Source organism: Carassius auratus, unplaced genomic scaffold (assembly GCF_003368295.1).
Source record: "Carassius auratus strain Wakin unplaced genomic scaffold, ASM336829v1 scaf_tig00001721, whole genome shotgun sequence".
In the NCBI taxonomy this organism is placed as follows: Eukaryota; Metazoa; Chordata; class Actinopteri; order Cypriniformes; family Cyprinidae; genus Carassius; species Carassius auratus.
The window spans coordinates 11,935-39,846 of NW_020523384.1; the positions used below are offsets into that span (position 1 = coordinate 11,935).

The window sequence follows — 27,912 nt, forward strand, 5'->3', positions numbered from 1 at the left end:
ACCTGTTCTCAACACCCAGCGGAGCGCCGTTCGACCTTTCCAAAGATCATCTAATCTTCCGGTCTTGTTCAGAGATTTATTTCCAACAACAATTATAATGGCGTGATATGGATGGATATGTCTGGAAAGTGCTAATAAAATGCAGGGGGTTTTTTTTGTGGGTGAATGTTGGGGCCTGTGGGGTCTGTGCTGTCAGACAGTGATGTTTTTATTGAAGTTCTTGACTGACGCACAAACAAAAAGCAGAAAGTCCCTCTCCTCCTTGAATTATAGGTTTGCGTGCGTGCTGAGATGAAGGGACTTGTTTATCACAGAGACCTGAATAACGCCTGCTAGTAAAGCTTGTTAACCCTTCTAGAATAGTGTAATGGTGAGGAGCTCAAACCAGTTGTAAAGTTCAATCGCAGAGACCTAATGACACTCTTGGAACCAGGTCCAACTGCACTTGAGGAATGGTGGCACCCATAGAGTCATGTCTTTTGTTCCTGAATGGGACTGACAAGTCTCGTTTCAAGGTCGATTTGAGCACACTCAGATAGGTATTCTTTATCAAGGCTTTGAGCATAACTGCAAGCCTGTCATGTTTCACATAACAAGTTCAGCGCGCTCTGTGCTGTGGGTGTCAGAGATGTGTCAGTCAGTTTTTTATGTTAAATGAAAGTTTGATGCAACAAATGTTTTGGGAGGAATCCTAAAATCTGGATTCGTGTGGAAACATCTAAACTGACTAATTATGCAACCAAAAAATAATAATAAATAAATAATAAAAAATAAAATGTAAAAAAGTTATGCTTTTCCAGTTTAAATATTTAAACATCCTTAATACAAAATACATTTATGTATTTACTTGAGAAGCAAAATTACATGCAATATTATTATTATTATTATTATTTTTAATAAATTATTATTTGCCAAAGGGTAAGAAAAAGTAAACATAATTCAAAGGGTAAACATGTTTATTTTTCTTTCCCAATTTGCAAAGCATAAATATCATTAAATATTATTCGATTTCACTGAAGACAAGATGTAATATTCTATTTTTCATTTATAATGAATGTTTTATGGACACTTGGATATATATTCTGGAAAACAAGACAAATATGGATTAAGATTGTGTGTGTGTGTGTGTGTGTGTGTGTGTGTGTGTGTGTTTGTACATAATTAACTATATTTTGGGGACAAATTTGTACCCAAAAGTGAGCAAAACCTTACAACGCCAAAAACCTCCATTTGGGGATGTCCTCATTTGTAAAACTGGTATAAAAATAAAATAAACTAAGGTTTTTTGAAATTGTAAAAATGTTAAAGGCTTTGGGTTGGGGTGGATTTAGGTAAAAAAAAAAAAAGTGCAACTGTTTGTATATAAAAACAGTAGAAGTCTATGTAATGTCCTCATTTAAATAGTTATGTAAACATAAAGTCTCTTCTGCTCAGGAAGGCTGCATTTATTTGATCAAAAAAGTAAAAACTGAAATATTGTGATATATTATTAAAATTCTAAATAACTGTTTTGTTTAAATTTTTTGTTTAAAATTGTCATTTATTTCTCAGATGCAAATCTGAAATATTTAGCAGACATTATTCCGTAAAATTTTTGAAAATAATTTTTGTTGCTTAATATTTTCGTGAAAACCTTGATACACTAGGCCTACGATTCAAAAGTTAAGTAATTTTATATTTATTTAATTAATTATTTATTATTTTAATCACGATCATTTTGGCAATAACTTCTGAAGGCATTAAATGCGATTTTTTTTATTCATTCATTCATTCGTGCAGAAGTGAAAAAATAAAATTAAATAAAACAAAATAAGGTTAATGCTACCAGAATCGTTAAGGGGGATTAAAACTGGAGCCAAAAGCGTACAATTCCTCATGATTCCCGTCTGTAGTCATAAGGGCCAGTTGTGCGCTTCGGTCAGAAGGTGGCGCTGTTGTTCATAAAGTCTCTCGCTATCATTCTGCTGATTTGCTGGACCCAGCGCTGGCTGGACACGCTGAATATAAATCTGGCAGCAAACAACATCTCTCTCTTTCTCTGTATGGCTGTGAATCCAGCGAGGTGAGCTTGGCTCAGGAGGAGCACTGTCTGGGTTTGTGCGCAGTTTGCAGACACATTTGCGAGGGAGCCGTGCTGGAATATATTCAGGGGTGAAGAACCGAAGGAGAAAGGGCGAAACCCTCCTACAGCCTGCGCTTTCTTCTGACTCTCTCTCTCTATCTCTATCTCTGGACTTTGGCAAAATGGTTTTCCCGAAATCTCAGTGACTGCGATGTCAGCACCTCGCTCTCATCTACCGCTCGTGGAGCACAGACTGAAGAAATAATAATAATTATAATAAAAACACACGTTAGTCGGGTAAAGTATAACATTTCATATCTGAATTGAGCGTTTTGTTATCATAGTTATTCTGCCTGCTCATTGTTTCACCTTGCATGGCTTTGAGGTTAACCCTTATAATTTCATGTAATTTATTACTGTATTAGAATTCACAATGAATCAGTGCTGATTGAAGCAGCAGATACTTTAATCTGCACGTCAGATATCAGCTCAGCCATCAGCTCGTGTTGGTTTTACTGTTAAACAGCGTGTGCTGAATGATGCTGATTGACAGCTTTGGATTTGACAGGCAGGGATATAAGGAGCTCTGCTGCAGTGAAGTTCAGGCTGAGCTTCAGCTGGGCATCTCCTGCAGAAATGCACAGGTGCTCTGCTGGTTTGTCAGGAAAACCCCTGAGGAGAGCCAGGAATTCAGTACAAAAGTGACTCATACTTTACATTACAATGTCCCTGTTACTCCAGTCACATTTTATACAGCTATAATAATGTTATTACTTTATCTATAATAATTTAGGTCTATACACCTTAAAAATTGGTAATCTGCATGCCTTGAAGAGCCATTTCTGCCTGATTTAACCTGTAAAATAAGTAGCTGATATAAATGTATTTAGGTTGATTCAGTGGTGTTTTATATATATATATATATATATATATATATATATATATATATATATATATATATATATATATATAGCTTCTTGGAAAGAAAGAAAGAAAAAAGAAACTAGAAAATTCTCAAGAATGGCATTTTTACCTAGAATTGTTGTTGCATGTAGTGTAAAGTGTACTTACAAGTAGCACCATAGTGTGGTAACTATATCCATAAAGTACATGTTGGTTTCTTCTTATAATCATGTAACATGAATACTGTAATGTAAAGAATAGCATAAATGTGTCCAAAATGCCTGTTTGTGTTTCCTGAAAGTGTGGTGATATTGTATCAGTGAGGCATCTTATGTTTTTTATACTTCTCATATGATGTTACACTTCACCATGCTCAGTGGTTGAACCGATATGATGCTGTCTTCTAGAGCAACCACTTCCTCTAGAAATGATACTTGTAATATGGCTTTGCATTTTTAATGTGAACTTTTGGTTTTTAATTTCACTCGAATTATTCATCTGTAGTATGCAGGCAATATGAGAATCACAAGGAGTCAAGAGAAGTCAAGAAATGTCCCTCACTTTTCGAACCCCTTAGAAGTGCCAAGTGTCTTTTCAACACGCAGCCGCCGATTTAATACGAATCTGCAATCAAATTTAACCGAGGACTCTATTGCTCATACACATTAAACATGCATTCTGCATTGCATTTGAAAATTGAATGCAAATTTAATAAATCTCGCACAAAAAAAAAAAATAAAAAAAATCTGTGGACCTTTAATAATACTGAAGCTGTGAAATCAAGTCATTCATTGCTATGGACAACTTGTGTAAAATTCAAACCTTGGAGAATCTTCAAATGACCTGCTTTATATATATAGATATGCGCTTCCCTCAATTTATTCACACCGAGAACTAAATTGCATTTCAAATAATCACTTTACCGAGTCTATATTGGACAAAAACAAGTATCTGTTAGCATAAGTGCCCTTTGTGGGTTGACATTTTTAAAAAACGGTGTTGTTCTTAAAACTCCTCGTGCACAGGGAGCAGCCATGATGAGACTTATTAGTCGTCTAGTCATGTACTGTACGAGTGGGAAGAATTCTGTGTCCTGAGACCTCTTTCTGAAGCTGCCATTCGTTATCCTAATGAGTGTCTCCGACTTTGGGCTTGAGGGAGCAAATAAATTAAGGACAAACACGTGCCTACTCTAATTCCACAGATAAGCACTTAACAATACAATGAGACAGAAAAATCCTTAAAGACACTTTAAAAATAAATAAATAAATACAATTTAATGGAAGGTTTTAAAAAAACTAATGATTTTATCATTTACAAAATATGGGTTGTTATAAGTACCTTCATTTCCGGCTAAAAGTATTTTGTTTGTCAGTCAAAAACACCTTAATAGCCTTTCAAATTTCCCAAAATGAGGTTTAAATGGACTTGCGGCTTCGTAAGGTTCTTGGAAAGAAACTAAATATGGTCAATATTTAGGAAAGAAAGAGAGGAAGGAAAAAAACATAATAGGTTTTTATTTTTTTCTGGGGGGGGGGGTGCAATGTCTTTGTCAAAATAAGTTTCTGAAGCATTTGTCTGATGCAGTCTTGTGTATTGTATATCAATAAAAAGGAAGAATACTTTGTTAGCCTAATCCCATTAAGCCTAATATGATTTTTTTTTTTTTTTTTTTTTTTTAAGAAGTATTTTTTGGTATTTTTGCCTTTATTAATGCATTGGTATATTAATGCAGGACAGATCCGTGCTAAGAGGAAGTGAAGTGGGACAGAAACAGGGGGCAGTATCGGTACAACGGAGCTGTATGTAGGTGTACTATGGCGTTATATCTGTGCCTCAATCCTGAGCAAGTAATTGTACGTTTGAGCAAAGAAATGATCAACTCAAGCTCAACTTACAACAGCGTTACAAGTGTGTCACAAAATCAACCAATCGGGAAATTAAATTAAATTGTGATTGGCTGTTGGTCTCCAATCAAATCGCTAGTAGAACCAAAGCCCGTCTGGTCCATGTACGTTTTGATCATTTCATTTCCTATTTAGAATTAAATAACGAGAAATGGAAAAAAATGGCTTGTTTATTTGTTTTTTTCCGTTTAGTTTAACAAGCGGAAAATTAGTTTTTGGCTCGGTTTCTCATTTTGTCACTTGCGATTTACAAATCGGTTTATGGATTCAATATTTCATTCCCACTTGTGGGTGGTGCCGAAACGCTGCTTTCATCTGATTGGTCGAATCCCCCGGCCTTCAGCTCGGTCTTTTCAATTTTGTTTGGTTTGCATTCATCAGCCATCTCTCAATTGCTAGATTGGTCATCTCACATGTTGCCAAATACAACCCAGCTGTTCATCAAACATTTATTCATAATTTAAAAAGGAAACAGTAATGCATTAATGTGCACGCTTATCCCAAATCTCACTGATATCAGTGTCAACACACGGCTGTTTTTCTGTTGGGAATGGTTTTGTTAAGCTGTCTTCTATGCATTTGCTTAAACTAACCTGTCACTATGAGATACAGTTGTCATTTGTTTTGATGTAAAGTGCCTACAGGCAAAGGGACAGAGTGAATGATGATTATCACAAATCTGGTGCCTCTGTGTATCGCTTTCCTCGCCGCTGCCACCAGCTTCATTTGCTATTTTGATGATGTGCTCCAGTGCCCGTAGAGGCCACTTTTCTAGTTTGAGAGAAAGAGAAAGCAATTGATAGGCTGTTATTAATGGCTTTGTGCTTCAGAATGAAAGCTTCACTCGTCACTACCTGAGATTAATATTGCGACGTCCACTACAACTGTGCCTCAGCGTCGGGCCTTGCTCATCGCTTTATCTCTCCATTTTTTGGGCTTCAGTTTGACAGTTAGTGTTAGTAGGTCAGTAGGGCTGACTGATATATTTTTATACACACACATACATGCACGCACACACACAAACACACACACACTCTCACACTCACACACACACGCACGCACACACACACACCACACACACACACACACACACAAACACACACACACATACTGTGTATATATATATATATATATATATATATATATATATATATATATATATTTAGACACACACACACAGATTGCAAATTATTTATAAAAAAAAAACAAAATATATATATATATATATATATATATATATATATATATATATATATATATATATATATATTATACATTTAACTCTTTCCTTCCAATATATTTTACTGTATAAAAATCTAAGCAAGCAATATGCCAAAAGAAAGAATGGTTACTCTGTTTTCTTCCTTAATCGAAACTTTGTGCATATGTTTCATTAAAAAAGGTAACATTTCTAACAAAAAAGTTGAGAAAATCTTGCTTTTGTCAGAGAAAACTTCTGGATTTAATTCAGAGTGATGATCAAAACATAGATAACTTCCATTAAAACTTAAACAGAAACCTTTTCCTAGGTCTTCATAAGGTCGCCGTGATTTTACCAATTAATACCGAGCGGCAACCTCCCGCTCTCTCGTGAAGCCCATAAGGAAGTTACAAAAATTGTAATGCATCGACTGGCCGCTTGAGGCTGGCTGCAAAAGGGAGTCAATCCCATAGACTCCCCATGTTAAAGGGTTAGTTCACCTAGAAATCAAAATTATGTCATTAATAACTCACCCTCATGTCGTTCCAAACCCGTAAGACCTACGTTCATCTTCAGAACACAGTTTAAGATTTTTTAGATTTAGTCCGAGAGCTCTCAGTCCCTCCATTGAAGCTGTGTGTACGGTATACTGTCCATGTCCAGAAAGGTAAGAAAGACATCATCAAAGTAGTCCATGTGACATCAGAGGGTCAGTTAGAATATTTTGAAGCATAGCAAAAAAAGCAATAGCAAAAACCACACCTTTATTCAGCATTGTCTTCTCTTCCTTGTCTGTTATAAGACAGTTCAAAACAAAGCAGTTTGTGATATCCGGTTCGTGAACAAATCATTCGGTGTAACCGTATCTACTTGAACCAGTTCACCAAATCAAACTGAATCGTTTGAAACGGTTCGCGTCTCCAATACGCATTAATCCACAAATGACTTAAGCTGTTAACTTTTTTAATGTGGCTGACACTCTCTCTGAGTTCAAGCAAACCAATATCCCGGAGTAATTCATTTACTCAAACAGTACACTGACTGAACTGCTGTGAGGAGAGAACTGAAGATGATCACCAAGCTGAGCCAGATATTGAACAAAAGATTGACTCGTTCTATAAATACGTTTATATTAATTTTTCCCTTCATGTCAATCTCTTTAATTAACGTTCTGAATACTTTATTAAATAATAGCCTACTGTAAATGCTGGACATGCCAATAAAGTTTAAATTGAACATATTAAATTTTTCGTCTGCTAATTAATAGACCGCAATTATAAATACTCCCTTGAGAAATTAATAATCATGTAGTTTAAATTGTAAATGTAAACACAACACACTCATTTTTCATTACACATGGGCATAAATACAATCATAAAGTCAAAACTGTCTGGTGTTTTGTTTTTTTTTTTTGCAAAATATTTGTTACGCTAGCAAATGCTAGCATAATTATACAAAATGTTAACTAGGTAACGTGATACACACATTGAAAGGGGAAATAAGCATATATAACAATACATATACAAATATAACCCTAATAAGTTAATGTAATAATAATAATAATAATAATATACAAATATTAAATGTTTAATGTTAATAAAAATAAATTATCTATTTACCGGGTTGCTATGGTCAAGCAGGTTTGTTTACGCATTAAACTCATGGGCACGAGAAATGGATTCCCTCAAGATAGCATATCAAGGCCACGACATAACAATGTCATCACCTCGACAAAATGATCTCGTGGCCACGACATAAAATCATGTTCCCATGAGTTATTATGTTGTGGCCACAACGAAACTAAGTGAACTGAACATGTCACCTCCCGGGCACCATAGGAAAGAGTTAATAAGTCTACTTAAAAATTTGTTTTTTTTTTAAATCTAAATAATATTATATTGCTATCTGGTGTCATTTTGTAACTTATCTGCACTACAGGAGCTTAAAAAAATATATTAATTTGAATTTAAAAATTAAAAATAAATAAAAATAAATTTCACACCTGATGCCATTTATGTCTGTGTCCTTATGTAAGGGAAATAATAGATATTCATCTCTTGTTTCAGGCTTATTTGACGTGTCATCCACCCTGTAAAATAAAGAAATAAATGAATACAAATATAACATCTTTCCCGCTAAACTGCACTCAACAGCTTCGTAACTGAGAAAATCAGTCAGGCCGGTCAGCGACATAATAATTCCTCTTATACCTCGCAGAGGATCATCAAAACATAAACCAGCAAGATCGCACCCGCATATTATACAGAATAAAGTGTTGTGACAGGAAGACATCAGTTAACCAACCTACAGTATAAATGCAATTTTACGGGACAGTAACAGATTTATTTGTCACAAATGGACTGTCTGTCCGAGTATGTTGCTTATTAGAATGCTTCTTTTTGTCTTAACGTCTAATATTTCAGTTTTCTGAAACACTTTATGGCATCATAATGTATTTTTTTACACTTGCTAGTGATAGAATATTGTCTACAGAAGAATACTAAAAGTCATTTATTGCTACACTAGAAAAATGCTTCATTACATTCTGTATCTCAGCTACATCAACTGGGTTTGCATGTTGCATATAGTTAAAGATCTGGACTAGTGTTAATGTTGTTGCCGTTTTTTTTTTTTTTTTTTCATCTTAGTATTAGTCTGTGTCATATTTCAAATGTTCTTTATAGTTGCCTTCTTTTATTTTTTATTTTGTGGTGAAAACAGACTTCCACACTTGGAAGTGCAAGTGCAACCTGCAACCAAGATCGCAAACAATATAGTAAGGATCCATGTGAGGATTTGTCACAGAGAAGGCTCGATTGCAGATTTAGTCACAGCATAAAACACAAGCAGCCACGTGAAGGAGCACAATGTTTTCATGGTTGCCAGGTTGTGAAGATTAAGTAAATCACAGGGCAGAATTATGTAAACTTGTTTCACCACAGGATAAAACTAAATTATCCCATAGAAATGTATGAGAAAGAGAAAAGCTGTTATTAGGGGTTTTATACTCTTGACATCTGACAACCCTAAGCATAGTTTTCCATAATATTTTTTTTCCTCTTTTTGTTGAACAAAACAACAGTTTTTGCTATACTGAATTGAAAACAGTTTTATTAATGTCTTTTTCATCAACAACATGTCGATATAGTCACAGTTAACATTTTGATGACGTCGGTGTCATATGTTATCTCGTCTTAGTCGTAAAAAACGTCAGCGAACATTTTTCAACAATTTTCGTTAATGAAACTCACACATATACTGCACATTTGAAAGAGTGTTTTTGTATTGACCCGTGATTATGTTAGTCAAGGAACAAGAAAACATAATCAAGAAATTGGAGAGTTGTTTGTAATGCCGTGGAGCTGGGTCTTTGAAGCATTCTTCACTTCACAGAGTTTGAATATTTAACATTATTGATGTGGCTTTACATCTTCAGGGTGTTTTATATGGAGGAATGTTGAATTGTTTACATTAAATGCTTTAAATTAGGCTGCAAATAACTGGGCCCCTAATTACACAGTGCACACTTTTATTAATGGGAATGAACTAGACGGTTCAGTGTAATGAGAAGGTCTCATAGGCTCACTGCCATTGAGGATTTCACTTCAAGACTGCTTAGCAAGAAGGAAACATGACATACAGTGTTCTTCAAACAAAATCCAGAGACTTTAAATCCCATTTTACACACTTACTCCAGCTAAAACCAGCCTAAAACTTGAAAGATGAGGGGAATCCTTCCTGAGGCTTTACGCTCTGGCAGTTACAAGAGATGGCAATAATTATCATTCTTGGAGTGTCCTTATACGTCTTCAGTGGTCTGGATATTACTCGCCTTTGTGTGAGTGTGTGTTTTGTGCATCAGTGAATTCTGTGAAGTGCTTCTATGAAGTGTATTATGAGAAACTGACGTTGAGTGTTGGTTCTTCACTGGTGGGCTGCATCCAAAAAATGGGTCACAGGTCTACTCTGATCAAATTCTGTGTTATGTGGGTGCAAATTAATCTGCTGTTTGGTAGAAACTAGTCAGATTAGGCAGAAGCCAACATGGACAGATTGTATGACAAGCTCTTATCCTTGAAAAGCATGGACAAAACTACACAAGGTTAAAAAACATATGACCCTCACAACATTAAATATGTAGTGCACCTAGGATAAACATGACTTGGTGCCATCCAGAAATGTTTTGCACAGCAAATTATTTGCTTCTGAGAAACATATAATCAGAATGGAGGAGATATTAGTAACCAAATACTAACCATAGTAAATTTTAGTACAGTACAATTTAGCATAAAAACATTGGTACAGTACATGCTAAATGTAAAAATGTAAATGCATTAATAAGAACATTTAATATTTAATTAATAGTAATTAAATAAACGGTCAGGTTTTTTTTTTTTTTTTACGAATGAAAAACAGCAAGGACACATTCGGTTGATCAAATAATAAATAAATAACATTTTAGAGAGCGTCTACAAAGACCCTACTCACGAACCCTCTGCCAACCTGTGGAACCAGGTGAGCCCTGCACCCCACACTCAAACACTCCGGCCTGCTCACAAACCCCTGAGTTGGGTCCCTGGGTTCTACCTCGCTGCCCCACTGCGGGTATTGCTGTGGTTCTGCTAGCCCCGCTTGTACGGTTTCTAAGCACCTGCTCAGCACTACCCAGCCCATCTCGTATGCTTCTACGGAACCCAAGTTCAGCGTTATCCACTTCACTACAATGAAAACAGAGATTGCAGTCCTACTGGGGCAGGACGTGATAGAGCCGGACCCTCCAGATGATATGAGGATGGGGTTTTACAGCCCTTACTTCATTGTACCCAAGAAAGGCGGTGGGTTACAACTGATCTTGGATCTGCAAGTTTTGAATCAGGCCCTTTATCGGCTACCGTTCAAGATGTTGATGCAGAAACACACCTTCGAGTGCATCCATCCCCATGATTGGTTTGCAGCGATCGACCTGAAGGATGAGTACTCTCATGTATCATTCCTTCCGCACCACAAACCTTTTCTGCAGTTTGCGTTTGAAGGATGGGCATATCAGTACAAGGGCCTGCCCTCAGACTGTCCCAGTCTCCCCGTGTCTTCATGAAAGTCACGGAAGCGACTCTGGTTCCCCTCAGAGAGCAGGGTGTTCGCATTCTCAACTATCTAGATGATTGGTGGATTCAAGCACAATCTTGAGATCAGTTGTGTGAGCACAGGGGCTTGGTGCTCTGGCACCTCAGCCTCTTGGGCTTTTGGGTCAACTGGGAAAAGAGAAAACTCTCACTGACGCAGAGGATCTCTTTTCTCGGTATGGAGTTGGATTCAGTCGAACAGATAGCATGCCGCACAGAGGAATATGCGCGGTCGGTGCTAGCCTGCTTGAATACATTCAAGGGCAGGACAGCGGTCCCACTGAAACTCTTTCAGAGGCTCCTAGGCCTAGTCCAGAGGTGGGCCTGGAAGCGTGGCACTCACCGGGTCCAAGTTACACCGGCCTGTCGCCAAATCCTCACACCGTGGTCAGATCTTACATTCCTCTGGACAGGGGTGCCCATAGAAAAGATCTCCAGGTTTGTTGTGGTTTGCATGGATGCCTTCGCCACCGGCTGGGGTGCCACGTACAACGGGCATTCAGTTTTAGGGGTTTGGATGGGCCCACAGCTGCATTGGCACATTATTTGCCTAGAGTTGTTAGCAGTGTGTCTTGCCTTGAACTGTCTCAAATGTCACTTACTAGGCTAGCACACGCTGGTCCATACGGACAACACAGCGACCGTGGTGTATATCAACTGACAAGGAGGTCTGCGCTCCCGTCGCATGTCGCAACTTGTCTGCCACCTCCTCCTTTGAAGTCAGCAGGTTCTAAGGTCACTTCGTGCTGTTCACATTCCGGGCCTGCTCAGCCATACGGTCGATGAGCTGTCTCAAGCAATGCTCCTGGGAGAATGGCGACTCCATCCACTGATGGTCCAGCTTACTTGAAGACGGTTCGGAGCTACTCAGGTAGACCTGTTTGCTTCTACAGAGACCTCTCCCTGTCAGCTTTTCTACGGGGGAACACTCCGCTCTGGCACACAGCTGGCCGCAGGGCCTACGCAAATATGTGTTTTCCCCAGTGAGCCTTCTCACTCAGACACTGTGCAAAGTCCGGGAGGGCAACAATCAAGTCTTGCTAGTGGCACCGAATGGGCCCACTCTGACCTGGTTCCCTGAACTAGAGCTCCTCGCGACAGCCCCTCCTTGGCCGATTCCTCTGAGGAAAGATCTACTGACTCAGAGACAGGGCACCATTTGGCACCCCCGTCCAGACCTTTGGAAACTCCATGTCTGGTCCCTGTACAGGACGCGGAGATTCTAGGTGACCTTCTCGCTGAGAAGACCCTGAAAATGCCCAATTGCGGTCATGCTTTCCTTTCTGCAGCAAGGACTGGAGCAAAGACTGTCTCCCTCCACCCTCAAAGTCCAGGTTGCCGCTATTGCTATGTACCATGACCCTGTGAAGGGGAAGTCTTTGGGTAAGCATGACCTCATCATCAGTTTCCTTTAAGGGGCTAGGAGGTTAAATCCCGGGACCTCTTGGGACCTAACTCTAGTGCTTAAATCGTTACAGCAGGGCTCATTCGAGCCTTTGCATTCAGTTGAGCTAAAGTTTCTTTGATTGAAAACTCATTTGCCTGCTTGCACTGGCCTCCATCAAGAGGGTAGGCAACCTGCATGCATTTTCGGTCAACGATTCGTGCCTAGAGTTTGGGCCAGCTGACTCCCAGGTAATCCTGAAGCCCCAGCTCGGCTATGTCCCCAAGGTTCCCACTACACCCTTCAAAGACCAAGTGGTGAACCCTGGCTTTGCTCTGTCCCATCCGAGCATTGAGATGCTGCGTAGACTGGACACAAAGCTTCAGGACTTCAGACCAGCTCTTTGTCTGTTACGGGGGCCGGCAGAAGTGGAATGCCGTTTCTAAGCAGAGGATGGCCCATTGGATTGTGGATGCCATAACCCTGGCTTATTAGGCACAGGGTGTGCCCTGCCCGTTCAGGTTGCGAGCTCACTCATAGCTGCTCCAGATTGTCCGTACTGTAGACCCTGCTGAGATCCTCCATCACCCTAGGCAGCTGGGCAGCTCAGAACGTTCGGTGCCAGGCCTTCATGATAAATCCGTGAGAACCATGGAATGCTGAGTTCCATATTGAGACCTAATCAGTACTCGTATGCGTATAGTCCATGGTATAGCCTTAGAGCCAGTGTTTCTCCGGCAGACCTCTGCCTTCCCAAGAGGGTTTTAATCACCTCAAATTGCTCCATATACACCTAGTAACCCTCGTTTCCTGAAGAAGGGAATGGAGAAGCCACGTCCCGTCGCCATGGTTGCTGTACCACCGCTGAGCTACTGGGTCTCCGGCTCGGCTCCTCAGCGAAAAACTGCATGTATTGCACTTGCTGCCTTCTTAGTTCATAGTGCATTAACTAATGTAAACAAATACAACTTTTGATTTGAATAATATATTAATAAATGTTGAAATTAACATTAACTAAGATCAGTAAATGCTGGAATAAAAATACTGTAAAGCTTCTTGTATTTAAGTCCATACACTGTTTTAGTTATTATTCTAAATAAGTCATAATGCATGTATTTTATGATTAATTTTTGTTAAACAACATCCACTTCAGTCTCTTAGAGATCTTGGAAGCAATGACAGTTAAAAAGCTACAGGACAGTGCAAATGATGTGGCTTTTTACTAACATGACAGTTTGCATAGGAATTAAGTGTTAACTGTGTATATATTTTTAATCAAATGTTAATTTAATCAGTGTTAAATTAAATCCATTATCATAACTGCTTCAAAATACATGCTGTTAACAAAATCATTGTTTAATCATTTACAGTTGCTGTACAGGGAGACTTTAGATATAAATTGATAACTCAGTAGGTAATGTTTTCTCATTAAAATCAGATGATTTCCAGTTGATTTAATAGGTACAATATGTGCGAATAGCAATATGACAGTGATATGGCTTCATTTACATTTACATTTATACATTTAGCAGATGTTTTTATCCAAACGACTTACAGTGCATTCAGGCTATACAATGTTTGTATTTCTTTTTAAATCAGTATGTATTTATCAGTATTCATATGTTACTATGTCCTGAGCAATCCAGTTTTCAAAAAAAAAAAAAAAATCTGTGTTACATATACCTACTGTGATGTCATGTACATACCTTTTATTATCAAAATATAGGTTTGGATTAAATATATATATATATATATATATATATATATATATATATATATATATATATATATATAAACTCTGGTTTAAACTCTGGTTTAGAATATCAGTCCAGTCTGATCCTCATATTTGATTTGCTGTATCACATAGTTGGGATTTTTCCAAATCTTTCTGCAGGTTACATCGTTACAGTAGGTGGTGAAAATGGGTTGTCTTTAAGAGTCATTGAACCAATTCAGTAAGAAACAATATGCTGCTACATGGATCATTGGAATCTCAGGCAGACCATAAAACCGTGGGTGTAAAGTAGGGGCATGACAACTAAGTTGACAACCAAATGCAGGCTTTATTTACAAACGTTGACAGACAGGCCAGGTTCAAAAACCTACAAACTGTTAACATCAAAGGCATGGACAAAAGAGTAATTTGAAAACAGGCACAGATCAGGACAGGCAGCAAAACAATGACAAACAGTCTAGGATCCAAAAACCACAAAGGAAAGTCAAGGCAAGACAAGGCACAGGAAAAACAAAGAAATAAAACATAGGCAGGAACACGGAACACGGAAACTGGAAAACATTACAGACAAACAATCCCCACTAATGTTTGTGTGTGAGTGTAACCATTATAGTCCTTCTCATATGAGACAGCTGTGAACTGATGATGAGTGTTGATGAGTCCAGATAAAGGATTATGAGAAATTGATCCCGGGGTGAGTGACAAAGGTATGGGATGGAGCTCATGGGCACTCCTGCTGGAGATCGTGACAGTGGAACATAAAAAAATGCTTGATGAATTTTATGTCATGATTCTGCCCTCATGTCCTTGATTTTCCTCTAGTCTTGAGGCAGGATCATGACAGGCCCGTGTTTTGTGTACAAGCACATGGCCTTGTCTTTGGGCCATGTGCTTGTGTTGTCTCGTTTCCTTGCCCCGCCCCCCTTGTTATCCTAGTCTTGGTCCTTATTGATTTACCTGTGCCACCTGTTACGTCTTATTAGTCTTGTGGGTTCATTGTTATTGTTACACTTTGCTACTTATTGTGATATATTGTTACTCATTGGTGCACTTAGAAGAAGACGTTGTGAGTCCTGTGATTGTTTATCTGTAGTTAGTGTTCTTGTGTTAAGAGTCTTTGTTTATCGTGTCAACCTAGTCTTGTTAAGTCATTTAGTCTCTGCCTTAGTCGTTGTTTTCCCCCTTGTGGGTTTTGTTTTCCCCTTTTTGTTGATAATAAACCCTGTGTGTTGTGATTCCTGTCTGCGCTTGAGTTCGTCCTTACCCTCCACGTGTCATTTTAATGTACTAAAACAGTCATATTAAAAGATCAAATGGAAATATAAACCATACTGTATATTTATACTAAATAAAGGTAAACAGATGAGCCCTGAGCTAAACTGCAGAAATATGAAAAATACTCTTTATGTTCATATTGTGGGTTATCTGCTTGTCTATACATAGTTGCCAGGTTCCACAGACAGAATTTAGCTCAAGCCAGTACTAGGATTTGGTTAAAGTAGGATATTTCAGCAGTTTTTATAAAAATGGCTAAAAAAAAAAAAAAAACACTACTGGTGTGAAACTTGACACAAAACAATGGCACTAACATATATTTCTGATATATCAGTGCAAGTTATTTTCAGTTGAAGTAGCTAAAATATGCATTTTAAACTGGGACTAAATGTCATCCAATGTCATTGTTTTAGGCCTAGTTTCACAGACGGGGCTTAGATTAAGCCATGATTAAATCTTAATTAAATTTGGACATTTAAATAGTTTTAATTTTTATTATTATTAATTAATTATTTTTTTATGTACCTTAGGGGGGGAAATATTATTGGTGTGCCTACAAATCAGTAGCAAATTGCTTTTAGTTACACCTCAAACATGCATTTTACTTTGGGCTTGTGAAACCGGGCATTAATATATTAATATATTAAGACACATTAAGCTAAAAAAAATGTTTTATGTGTGTTCATGTTGTTTATATGGGTTTTTACTCATTGTTTATATGGGTGATTTTAAGTGAAAAGCATTCACATGCAGATTTTTGCAGTTGTTGGTTATGCTTTTTTTATTGTTGAAATCTCCAGCCGATCAATATCAATTTGCATCATGGAAAAGAGTATCGTTCTGAATGCAAGTGATCTCACTCGTGATCTTTTATGCCACATTAGCTTCATTAGCGCTGTAATAATTTTTCCCCATAATGTATATTGTAAGCACACAGCAGCCACCGCTCATTACCTTGTGTCTTTCTTTTGCATAAAAACTAATTGTTAAGAGTTAATTGAGAAAAATAGACTGGACTACCTGTAACGAAGTATTTCTAATTTCTTATAATTTGGTCCTCCAGGTCACGTGGTTTTCTCAAGAGGAAGAGAGAGGAAGAGAAAGAGAGCAGCCGTTCATTTACGGCACACTGGATTCAAGTAGCACTCGCCCCTGGCAGCTGAAGATGATGTTACTATGGAAACAGTTTTTGCTGCTATCAATCATGGAATATCTTGCAGGTAAAATGAATTGGTAATTCCTTCCCTCTGTGGCTCTTGTGGTGTATTCACAACTATGTCTCTATCAACTTTAACTTAATCTTTTCTTAGGTAGACTATAGCAGTGTTCTGTAGCTCAGAGTTAAAAAAAAAAAAAAATCTGACTGCACATATATGATAAGTACTCCCCAAAAAAACATACCCTTGATTAATGAAGCATTATGTACTGTATGTGTTCAACCTGTCTGGTCATTTATTGTTTTTGTGTGAATCCATGGCAGACAGGAACAAATGTGCAGCATTTATTGCTACCAGTCTATGTCTTGATTATAAACGGAAGACAGTAATAGTCTCTGACGCACAGAATCAGGCTTACAGGAACAGGACGTGTTTCGGACCTAGTGAAGGGGGTTTCAATTAAGCTGTGCAGTCATTTTGATAATGAATTGAGTTGTGAGGGTTTTGGAGGCTTCGATACAATGTGTCCTCCAAGGAAATTGAACTAGTATGTCACAGTTTATGGCTCCACTTCCTACAGATGTCGGAGGGGTAATTATTTCTCTCAATATGAATTCACTGGGAATAGTCTGATTTATATATGTATACTAAACTACCCCCAGAGCTCCATCTCTTAAAGGCAAAGGTCACCTAAAAGTGATGCTTCTGTCATCTTATACTCACCCTCATGTTGATTCATATCTATGGCTTTCTTTCACCGAAGAACAAAAGAAGATGTTTTGAATCTTTTTTTACTGATTGCTCTTTTCCATGAGTCCCCGCTGAGGCTTTCAAGCTCCAAACAGGATGCAAAAGCAGCATAAAGTGGTCTGTACAACATGTGTGCTGTATTTCAGGTCTTCTGAAGCCATATGATAGCTTTGAGTGAGGAACAGATTGCAATTTGAGTCATTCTTCACCTCCTGTGAGCTGTTAATGGCTGTGACGGGATCACTGAGTCTGTGAGTTGAACTCAAGGACCAGTTTGATTTGTGAATGAATCATTCAGACTGGTTTTGTGAACTGAATGAACTGATTCATGAAAAAAAAAAAAAAATTCCAACTCCATTTTTTTTATTAGGGGTGAAAAGTGTATGTTTCATCATGATATGATCTAAAACAGGTTCTCTGAAAAAAAGAAAAAAAAAAAAAAAAAGAAAAAAGATGACAGAAGCATGCTGCAATCTGATTGTGATTTAATTTTATTTAGGGATCTATGTCTGATATACATATGTTATCTTATTTTTTAAATGGCTTTTAAGAATGTTTAAATGTATATTAAAATGTTATTGTTGTTTTACCTCTTCCTTTCATCTCCGTTTACAAAACAACATTTTACAATTACATTCAGTTCGCAATTCTACCCTTTGCGCCACCTGGCGGTAGTTTCACGAATGATTTTAACACACGACTGACTTGCAGTTAGCCACGGCGTTATTACACATTCTGGTTGTCTACCTACTGTTTTCATATTACAAAATTACAACTCGAAAATACATAAATTTTACATGAACATTTAATTAAAATTTCTGAAAATGTTAAATCCTGTATCCTAATTAAGACATCCGTAACAAAAAAAAAAAAAAAAAAAAAAAAAACACGTAGTAATAGTTTTTAATTAATAGTTATTAATTAAGAGAACAAATAATATAAAAAAAATTAAAAAATAAATCACAAATGATACTGTCAGTCTGATAACAGCTCATAACTAAAGAAGATCATTAAAGACAGTTTTTGTTGATTTCCGCTGTATGCCCAAATAGAATTTTCTTTTGTTCATGTCAAATAAGCTGAATTCAAAGCTTAAGTGTGTCTTTTTTGTTTTTTTACTAGTGTAAGTATAACATAAAGGAATTGCAAAAACTATTAATTGCAAACAGGTTTTTTTAAAGTCTGCATGAAACGGAGATTGCAATAATCTTTTCTTCTTTATTGTTATGTATATCCAATGAAACAGCTTTTTGAAGATTTTTTTAGGCTTGATTTTGTCCATTGGGAATTAATTGGTTCGTTGTTGTCCTCTCAATGGTGCACATGTCATCAGAGAATAGAGGAGGAGGTGAAGTTTTTGATGAAATGTAAAAAAAAAAAAAAAGTGGAATACAAAAATAAATGGTTTATAATAAACCCTGTAATTTTCCTTAACAATAAGACTTGTCAATCTTGAATTCAGGGCGACTTTAAAGCCATCAGGCTTTGGTCAGACAAAATATTCTTGCCCCTAAACTCACAGCATTGCTTGAGTCAATGTCACTCTCTCCAGCTGCCTAGGATACTCAGACAAACAGATCAGTGTTTTAATAGTGTCACAAAGCTATAGTGTATCTTTTGAAGGAATAAACCTTCAGTTTGACTTATATGTAATTGTCTCTACTTATTAAAAGAACAGGTATGGTGCTGTTCTTTATTTACTATTCCATTAAGTTTTAAAAGTCAAATAATAATGACACAATATAAATGACACACTGCAGCTTAAACTTTGCATTAAGATATAAATATGTAATTGTATTCTGTCGTTTGCTCTCAGAGTGTGTGGATTATAAGTCTTTCAATGGGCCGAAATGGCGAATGGAGCCCAGCGATCTGACAGTGGGCTCACTGGAGGAAGAGGCTACAATGACCTGTGACGCAAAGGGCATTCCTCCCCCTCAGTACAGGTACATTTGCATTTTCTGCTTCAGTTTTCTCGCTTTTTAATCTAGTGAGCTTTGTAATGCTTTCAGAGGGACTTACAAATAGTGTTTGTTTGCTGTTTTTAATATTGCTAACAATTCCATGCTCTAATAAACATAAAAATACACAACATCTTCAAATATTTTGTAGAGTATCACATTTTATTAGTTTATTAGTTGTGTGTGATTACTTTTAGATTTTTAATTACACATTTTTTTGTAGTTGATTTTTTTAAAATCTCTATGCCCTCCATGTTCTGTGGACATTTTTTAATGGCGCTTAATAAATCACATAGATGCTGCTGCAGATTTTGGCCGAATGAAGGTATGTGGAAAAAATAAGTAGAATAAATGCTGCCTACCATTTGGAATGGTCTTTGCATCTAAAGCGTGCTTGTAATGCCTTAACGCTGCCAACTTAGGAAGCTCACAAAGATTTGGGACATTTTTCGTCCTCTCAGTAATTTGAATGATTCTGCAACACCAATCATGCATGACGTTATGTTTATTCAAGCAGTACTGTATGATATTATTAGAATTTAATGACCAAGATGTACAAAAATTGCAACTTTTACTCCGTCTTAATGGTGAGAGTTGCCTGTGACAACAAAATGATCTTTCTTTTTGGTATTTTCAACAGTCCATTAATTTTTGCTGTATGTTCCAAATAGATATATGCCGGGGTGCGGTGTGTCACATTTTGACATCTGCATTATCTGATGGCATTGGTTAGTCAGGAATGTTCCTGTAATTTAATGGATTATGGATTTTACATCACGAGGCTGTATCTCATAGTGTCTTCCCGGGCAACAGAAGAGCCATAAAACTGCAATATTTATACCAGCTTCACACTGGCAGTGCTCAGTGAATGCATTGACATATGCATATCAATTAAACATGTGGCATGTTATGCGCCATGCATCATTCTATTTAAATCAACCTAGATCTCATAAATGCAAAGTGTACATCTTTTATTCAAAAGTCTATGCTTACTGTTTGCAGTTTGTTTCTGAAAGTCGGAAAATAGCTGATCAGAAATGCTCTTTCGCTTAGAGAATTTCTTATGCCCTTCTCAACACTGACAGTGTTTTTGAGGTCACCAGGTCACTGTGCTGCTGGGCGCTAGCCTCTTCGAAAGCACACATGATGCAATAAGATTCCAGCGACAAGCTATTTTTTTTGTCCATACCAGACATGACACGGCTAGAAGACGCAAAATTAATCACAGTCAGGAGAGCATGTGGTGGGCTCTCTCTGCAAGCACATTGTTGTCTCACAATTGCAACAGCATGGAAAATTACATAATTAAATGAATAAAACTTAAAAATATGTACACAGTAATTTATTTTCAATATATGTGATAAATTATCTTTTTGTTTTTTTTACTTTCATTATGGCTATAAAAGTCAAGCACAATGATATCCAAACTAAAATTAAATGATTTTAATATTATATAAAATGCAATCAGCTGTCAGCCATGATGGAGCAGAAATAGAAAGCAATCCAAAAACAGTTTGTAGCTTGTCACATATAGCCAACTTGGCTGATTAGGCTTTTTATCATGCCTTGTGGTGTCACGTGTCCCGCTAGGACTTTGTCTAAATAAAATCTCACAAATTAAAAGTATCGTAAGTAAAACAATTAAGTAATTCTTCTTTTTTTTTTTTTAATGAATCAGTTTGTTTTACAGCTTAAAGAATCATTGAAAGCATTTATTTTTTCAATAAATTAGCATTTCTCCTTTATTGCTTAAAAGTACTTAAAGAATTATTAATGAAACTGTTAAGGAAATCTCACACAAGACAGATCACATGATCTCCACTGATTCTGCTCCAGTTGCACACTACTCATTTGCATAAAGCGAAACGTCTCAGTTTTGTTGAATTGCAGCCAAGTCTCAATCACTCATTTCCCCAGAAAACGGCAACTCTTATTGAAAATCATTGACTTCGTCTCTCTTTCTTGCTGCAGATTGCTGTGTATGACATTGCAGTGTTTTATACTAGGCCCTGTTTACACCTGGCTTTAAGTTGTGTTTTTGTCGAGGCAACAAATCTAAATACAGCTGTAAAGCGTAAGTTTGATTTGAAGGTGAACCAATGTAAAAAGCCCACCCAGGCTCATTGGAAATACGGCATCTACCTACATTTCTGCAAAACTCGCACCTATACATACGATACACTGCAGTCACTGGTTGAAATGAACACTAGAGGCAGTAAAACAATTTTCACACAATTATGATTTAAAGGGCCAGAGTTTCGATTAAGAAAGCCTATTTTTAACACACTGTAATGCCTTGTACGATATTATGTTAGCAGTTAGCAGTTTGAACATGCTGCCAGAATAGAAAACTGATACTTGTGTAGTGTCATATATACAGTTTAATATGTATGAGTTTTGTAACTCGGTAGCTCACATAGCTCACGCAATACAGCATTGCAGTTGTGAGGTGAAGTGCTCAGGTGCAAATCCTGTGAAACTACTATTCGACCAAACAGCTCAAGCCTGCATATAACTTTTGCATTTATTAATACTATCAGGTAGGTTTAGGGTTGGGTTTGGTTTGGTGAAGGAATTTCTGTTATTTTCCAACATGATAATAACACGTAATAAAAACAGCAAAACACGCCTGTACCAACATAACAATGTGTCATAGTCACATATCGAATATACGTTTTTGCTCCTCTCACTAGACATTTAATTGAAACTGTGGCGAAATGTGTAGTAAGTCAATATTGATGTTGGAGTAACTAGCACCTATTTCCAATGAGTTTTGGTTGCACAATGTTCTTTTACCTTTCCTGATTCTAACACAAACCCACGGCATTCGGCATGGTTTTGCAGCTATCAGAGCAGAAATGAAAGTTGCTTCAAGCTTATTTCACAATATTAGAATGAGAGATCAGAACAAGTCCATACACACACCCGCCCCTCAAAGAAATCAGGAAAGTGGACGAAAGAGACTGCTGAAAACACCAGGGATAACGAGAAAGTGTCTCCCACATTTACTTGTGATCCAATCGAACAAAACACATCTTAATACCAGGTGTTAACAGGGAATTAGGCACAGACATTGTAAAGATGCAACACTCTAATCACCATCCAGAATGGTTGCTGTGCTCATCTTAGTTCAGGAACAGATTTCCTCCCCCGATTGAAAGCACATGGGTGATGGCCTTACTGTAGTCTTTATAAGCCTGTGCATTCCTCGTTTTCTTCTAATCATCTTTTTGCTCTTTCTCTTGCTGTGCCGCACGTCACGCAGAGTGGTGCCTGAGCCTTAACCTGCATACCTCTCTTGATGTGCAAATAGGGCTGAAGCACTTCTTCTCTGGCTCCTTCCTGCTATAGAGAGAAGCTGAGTTGACAGCTCTCTAGAATAAATTGCCCGGCTACAACTGAGGTTCATAAGAACTGAAGGTAGATGCACTTTTAAATTTGCTCCCCTAACTGTCAAAATATCATTTTTATCACCCAAGTTTCCTGGCTCCCTGGCAAAAAAAAATAATAATATATATATATATATATATATATATATATATATATATATATATATATAGATGAAGCAACTCCAAAGAATAAAGATTTGACAAACTTTATCAAATCTCAGTGCTTACTGGCAGCATGGGATATCAATGATGAATTGCCAAAAAGACTCAATTGAATCCGTATAAATTATCCAGTGAAGTGTGATTGCGGACAAAAATATCTTTTTGAAGTGAGTCAGTCTGCAGAGTTTAAATGAAGCATGTGCTAAAATGATTTGTGCAAGGGACAAGGTAATTGCTTGAAAGAATACATCAAACCCTGAATTCAAAACATCCAGTCTTTCAGAGTTATATTAGAAATCCCAAACTCCTGTCCTGCTGCGGCTTGCATGAGAAATGAGTTTCCTTAATAGATGCATCCTTTCTTAGTGAACACAAATACAGATCAAAATGATATTTTCGACTTCAAGCATGAATAACAAAAGTCCTTGTGCACCATTTTGGCAGACTTCTTATGTTTTGTGAATACTAGGGCTTGGTGTCTTGGTACTAAAAACAGTCTTCATGCTGTATATGCATTAGAGGAACCATAAGTTCAGCCAAACAGCATAGGTGTAATTTCGAAAGTGTTCCTAAGTGTTCTTTGTGGTTCATTGGTGGTGGAAAATGACAATGATGCTTTTGCTTGCACAAAAACATGCACCCTCTTTTATATTGCTTATTTGTGACCACAAATTAGTCCAGTGAAATTGAAAAACGAAACGCAAACAAAATTTCTGATATACATCCACTGACAAACAGCAGCAAATTCTGTTTATTTGGATGGGTTATAACTTGGATCCCAAATTCATACTTAAAGCTTTAACAGCCAAAGCGAAAATGTATGTAATTCTACAGAATCTTCTGAAAGCATGTTCAGGACGATAACTTTAAAGTTTAATAATAAATAAAACTTCTAGGAGAATGGGAAAGTCCACATCGTAGCGTTATCATGATAAAATCGTTAAAATATCTTTTTGATATCTGGCGTCTTTTTTGAAGCTGCCAATGTGTTTTACATTATAATCCTATGGAATAAACCGTGTTTTTAAAAAAGTCCTAAGCGCTTTTTAAAACGCCACCGCCGGAGTCTTTTTCTGCAGCTCAGAGCATCTTTTCAAGTTGAAAAAATGTCAACTTTTTTCAATCTTTTTGACAGCTGACCAATGACAAGTGAGTGGCAAGTTTTAAATTAAGAATCATTATATTTAATTCATACACTGAAGACTATGCAGTGTTTTATTTTTACATTTGATTATTCTGTTGCTGTAATATTTCTTACCATGTTAAATAAACCTTAAACCCGGCCGAGTGAATGCAGTTAATTTTTATGTGCTCGGTTTTTTTTTTTTGGGGGGGGAGGGGGGGGGGGTTAACCGTTTTGAAGCATTGAGAGTGTCTGGCCTGCATTGTTTTCCCATGTGTGTATGTGTGTCTGTGTGTGTGTGTGTGTGTGTGTGTGAAAGCAGAGATTACTCCCCTGAAACACACGATGCCCTGCCACAGCCAGAGACTGGTCTCCAGGGCAGTCCACAGGTGTTGAAGATCTGAGCACCATGAGGAGAGCAGACAGATGAGCAGATGAGCCTGGTGCTTTGGATCCCACACCAGCAGTCATATCAATGATGTCACTCCCCCATACAAAATTGATATGAACAGCACAGGGTCGATTCAAGTTCAGCCTTAGCCACACTGGAGACTTGGCACTTTCCAGACAATCTCTGAGGCGAACGTAACCCCACTTCACACCTCCCTTCACTTTATCTCTGTTTTCTCCTGCCATCACTGCCTGTGCGGATGTGTCACTTATTTACCGCTGTGTGTCAAGTGCCCTTGTTCGGGCCTCACTTGCCTCACTACTATTTTTAACCAACTGAAAACTGCTTATTGACATTGGAACGTTTCTTATTTGCTTTGCTCATGAAGACCTCACATTAGAAGCAGATGATGATTTGAGTAGAGCGAGAAAGCTATTACATTCTTAGATGTCAAGAGCATTTTGTTTTTGGCCCTTACACTGATCCCTGCTATGTTCATGACATTTACAGCTGCTCTTAGAGATAAACATGCTAAAAAGAAAAGATAATACATATACATGGGTGAAAACAGTAAGAGGCTGTGACTGGAACCAATGCATTGAGTCGAGTGATATTCCATCATATTTGCTCATTTATGGATGTATGGTTAACCTGTTGTGCCATCGGCCAAAGCCACGCTTGACAGCAAATAGGCATTCTTAAGAATAAATTTGTGAATTTCACAGCGTGGGTGGTGAAAACCAGATCATTGCCTTCCTTGTCTGTCATTCTACCTCTAAACTGCGCATTTTCAGGGTTCCCACGCATCCTGAAAAAAACATGTACAATTTTCCAGTCCAGGAAAAAAATATGGAAAATGAGTAAAAATGTTAAATATCCTGGAAAAATCCTTGTTATCCTGGAAAATTATATATTTTTTTAAATAATTGTTTTCCTTTAGCCAAGAAGAACAGTATATGTCCCAAAACAATTCATGTTAGAAAATATTTGAATGGCCATAAATCGTATCGGCCTGTTTTGTTTTTTGTTTTTTTTCTCCAAATGTGCATTTAGAAACCAGTTCCTTTGTTTTATTTCAGCCAATCTCTGTTCCAGACTTGCACACAAACTGTATTGCAAGCATTTTCCAAAATGTTATTTGTGTGGAAATATTACAAAGTCTGTAAACGGCCAGAGATGTTGAAGATGCTCACAAAGAGGGGAAAATACTATATCAGACAGAGCAGCTCACTTGGCTCACTTAACTGGTGCGATCAGCTCGCTTTTTTCTTATCAGTGCGAAAGACACTAAAAATTATCTTTCGATTTTGGTCACACAGTTAAGTGTTATACATCATTCGAAACTGTTAAGTGTATACTTATTTTTGTTAACACTCAACATAACAACAACATTTTGTCCTTTTATAAAGTAAAGAAAACAAACAGGGTGAGCTTTTTGACTTCTTAGTCTCCTTGAATAACTTTCTGAAATGCGTCACTGAAATGAACTGAAACTCAGCGAATACTCAACAAACAGGCATGAGAGATGTATCTTATAGAGAAATGTCTGCTTTAAAATTAAGTCATGTTGAAAACAAATATTCTTTAAGTAATCTGTATGAAGCCAACCTAAGGTCCAGTCCTTCCCGTCTGAGCTCATTATCTTTAATGTGATCACGTCAACGCACATCGCGCTATTCTTACGGTTATCATCCACATGGGACTCGCAAATATGTAAATACCCATTTCACTTCAATAAACAAAGAACCGAGATTCACCAAGTTCATCTACTGTTCTGCATTGTACTGTACTGTTCTGGAAGAAGATGTGCTGAGAGGAATAAGCCAGATTGTACTTGAGAAGAAGAGTGCGATGCAACGCATGGCTTGAGCAGCAGAAGAGATAATATCTGATGAGTAAGTCATATTCGTATTTGCATCAGTTAACTTGTTATTGTGACCAACTTGGACACATTTACTAGTTGGGTTTTTCCAAACTATAAATCCAAACTAAAATATTTGAAATCGCATGAAATATTTTGTTTTATAATAGGCACATTGTATCTATATTTTGTACGACGCGAGGATGTATTTATGCTGTATATAATATAACACAATATGATATAAAAGTAAAAAGAATGTTTACACTGTAACTTGATGAATGTTATAGTCTAAGAACATTTAGATCAGTGTTTATTATTACACTATTTATTTATTACACTACTCCCACGAATAGTTTAACGTGCTAAACATTAATTCATTTCTCAGACATAAGTGTCATTTTTTACAATAGTACAAAGCATGCGAGAGTCTATTACTATATATATATTAGAAGTGGGCATAGATTAATTTTTTAATCTAGATTAATCTCACTGTGATCTTGAAATTAATCTAGATTCATCTAGATTAAAATGGCTCATTCGAATTCTGCCGAAGGCATTCAGAATATGTGTTACCCAAATAAAATTGACAAACAGTAAGTCTTTGAGGAGGGGTTTATCAAGCTAGGTGGTGCATTAGAAAAGGGGCTCATCTCCTGTTTCCAAAATGTATCACAAAGTGCTTGAAAAATCTGTAAACTAATTCCACATTGCACAAGGTGCAATCAACCTAACACCTGTTTCACACCAATGTTTAAGTTTTTTTTTTTTTCAAGTTTGTAGGTGTCAAGGTACAGAAACTAAATAATTAAATGTAAAAAAGCACTGGATAGTCTTCAATGTAAAAATTAAATATACAATCAAACCTACATTTATTCAGACACCTTCAACATTTCTCACATTATTACAGTTTTGCTATATATATCAAAAAGTATATGTTGTTTCTGAATAATTTTTGTTTTGACTGTTAAAACTACAAAGAAATTTGGTCAAGAGCAGTGAGTGATTTTTCATTTTCATTTTCTTGGATTAACATTACAGCAGCCAGTAGCTAAATTAGACGCGGTCACTTTAAGAGACGATGAACGCATCCAATATAATACACATCCCATTTTTTTCCTCAACTGTTTACTTTCACTTAAGAAATAACGTACAATTTTTTCGAGCATAATTTCCAAGGTGGATATTTTGACATATCTTGTATGTATTTGGCGGCACAAGAGCAAAAATAAGCAAATTCGATGTTCTAGTGTTTTGAGATGCCTTTCTCTGCGCGATTCCTGAACACCAGAACACCGTGGTGTTGAATTGGGCTGTTTGTTCAAACTGCGATTTGCATTTGTTCGTTCGGGTGCAGGAGGAACTTCGAGGTGAACTTCGCAGAAGAGAGCTCGGTTCAGTGTCGCTGTCTGTGATATGCGGCTCTCTCTCTCGTGCGCACCTAACGGCACGCGCTACTCTGTTCAGCTTATCCGCGTCTAGTTTTTGGATGCTTTAATGTTTAAATCGACAAGCGGCAAGGCTTAACAAC

At 37.2% G+C, this 27,912-nt stretch overlaps 1 long non-coding RNA gene across 1 annotated transcript; it reads left to right on the forward strand.

The window, feature by feature from the left end:
- The first annotated feature begins 1,991 nt into the window (after positions 1–1,991).
- LOC113069516 (uncharacterized) lies at positions 1,992–25,302 on the forward strand. The gene is made up of 4 exons (XR_003279744.1): positions 1,992–2,359; positions 16,654–16,810; positions 19,314–19,443; positions 24,496–25,302. It is a non-coding gene; the product is annotated as an uncharacterized LOC113069516 (long non-coding RNA).
- The last annotated feature ends 2,610 nt before the right edge of the window (positions 25,303–27,912 follow it).